Genomic DNA, 2,415 nt, shown 5'->3' with positions numbered 1-2,415 from the left:
ATGACCAGCCCAGTGCAGGGCACTGAGCCCCAGGCTCTGGACCTGCTGAAGGCCCTGCCCTGTGTCAGCCCGGCCAACCTGAAGCCAATCCAGGCTCAGGAGAACCAGAAAGACAACCAAGAGGTCAAGAGAAGAGGTAGAAAATGTGGCAGAGGCCACAAAGGAGACCGGCAGAGAGGAACCCAGCCCTGATTGGGCTTTGAGGGAGGCAAGACTCCATTTCACCTTCGAATCCCAACATACGGGTTTAATGAAAGAGATAGCTTCCAACACCAGTATCAGCCTTTGAGTCTCAGTAGTTTGCAGTTAGCTTATTGACTTTTGTTGAACTGATCCTTCACAACCTATCGACCCAGCTTGCCAATGGGAGAGGTGTGACCATTCAGCCATTTAAAAGCAATTATGGAATCCAGCTGGTAGAGGAGGGTACTGGCACCTTTGAGGCTAAAGATAATATTGAAGTACAGCTGGCTTCAGAGCTGGCCATTGCTGCGATCAGGAAGAATGGGGGTATTGTCACAATGGTCTTCTATGATCCGAGAAGCCTGGAAATTCTGTGCAAACCTATTCCATTCTTTCTCCGTGGACAACCCATCCCAAAGTGAATGTTTTCCCCCAAGGCAATGGAACCATATTACACTGATGCAAAGAATCACGGGTATTTGTCAGATCCTGCCAAATTTCCTGAGCTCACCAAGAACCATGGTTCTATTTTACCTGATATCACTAAAGATGAACTCTTCGAAATGCTCAGTACTTAAAAGGACCCAAGGCAGATTTTCTTTGATCTTGCACCTGGATGGGAGGTGAAGATAGCAGATAAGAAATTCCTAAAACATGCAGATGAGAATCTCCTCAAGTACTACAGCTCATGAGTTCCGTCCAGAAGAGCAGACTGTAAGAGCACAAGAAAGGGGCTGAAACATACATTAATTCCTGTTTCATTTGCTTAATCTGTAATTCTAGAGATGATGAAATGTTTTGTGTAATATCTTTTTTTAACCTAAAGTAAAATTAAAAAAAAAAATATATATATATATATATATATAAAGGGCGTTCCCTTCATGGCTCAGTGGTTAACAAACCAGACTAGGATCCATGAGGATGCGGATTCCATCTCTGGTCTCACTCAGTGGGTTAAAGATCCGGCATTGCCGTGAGCTGTGGTGTAAGTTGCAGACGTGACTTGGATCACATATTGCTGTGGCTGTGGTGTAAGCCAGCAGCTGTAGCTCCAATTTGACCCCTGACCTGGGAATTTCCACATAAAATAAAATAAAATAAAGCACAAGTCAAAGCAATCCTAAGAAACTAAAAAATGGAGCTGGAGGAATCAGACTCCCTGAGTTCAGACTCTACTACAAAGTTACAGTCATCAAAACAGTATGGTACTGGCACAAAAACAGAAACACAGATCAGTGGAACAGAATAGAATGCCCAGCAATAAACCCACACACCCATGATCAACTAATCTACCATAATGGAGGTAAGAATATACAGTGGAGAAAAGACAGTCTCTTCAATAAGTGGTGCTGGGAAAACTGGACAGCTACATGCAAAAGAAATTAGAACACTCTCTAATGAGTTCCCATTGTAGCTCAGCAGTGACGAAGATAACCAGTATCCATGAGGATGCAGGTACAATCTCTGGCATTTCTCAGTGGGTTAAGGATCCAGTGTTGCTGTGAGCTGTGGTGTAGGTCGCATTCACACCTCAGACCTGGCATTGTAAAAAAAACATTCTCTAACACCACACACAAAAATAAACTCAAAATGGATTAAAGACCCAAATATAAGACTAGATACTATAAAACTCTCAGAGGAAAACACAGGCAAAACACTCTCTTACATAAACCACAGCAAAATCTCCTCAGATCTACCTCCTATAGTAATGAAAATAAAAACAAAAATAAACATATGGGATCTAGTTAAACATAAGTTTGTGCACAGCAAAGGAAACCATAAACAAAGTGACAAGACAATCCATAGAATGGGAGAAAATATTTGCAAATGAAGCGACTGACAAGGGATTAATCTCCAAAATATACAAACACCTCCTGCAGCTCAATATCATAAAAACAAACAACCCAATCAAAAATAGACATTTCTTAGGGAAAACCCTAAGGACTCCACACAAAAACTGCTCAAACTGATCAACGAATTCAGCCAACTAGCAAGATACAAGTTTAACATTCAGAAATTTGGTGGCATTTCTGTATACTAACAATGAAATATTAGAAAAGAAATATAAAAATACAATACCTTTAAAAATCTTGCCCCAGGTTTTCCAGTCGTGGTGCAGCAGAAACGAATCAACTAGGAACTATGAGGTTTCAGGTTCAATCCCTGTCCTCACTCAATAGGTTAAGGATCTGGCATTGCTGTGAGCTGTGGTGTAGGTCACAGATGCGACTC

General features: G+C 41.5%; 1 pseudogene; it reads left to right on the top strand.

Moving 5' to 3' along the window:
- On the top strand, nt 1-875 carry LOC100513340 (large ribosomal subunit protein uL15m pseudogene; annotated as a pseudogene).
- The last annotated feature ends 1,540 nt before the right edge of the window (nt 876-2,415 follow it).

Source organism: Sus scrofa, chromosome 2 (assembly GCF_054392235.1).
Source record: "Sus scrofa isolate SSC_HxYL_T2T_F1_AM1 chromosome 2, Sscrofa_HxYL_maternal_Yorkshire_Landrace_v2.0, whole genome shotgun sequence".
NCBI classification, from domain to species: Eukaryota; Metazoa; Chordata; class Mammalia; order Artiodactyla; family Suidae; genus Sus; species Sus scrofa.
Note: the sequence above shows the minus strand (reverse complement) of the source record. Positions and strands in the feature narration are given on the sequence as shown.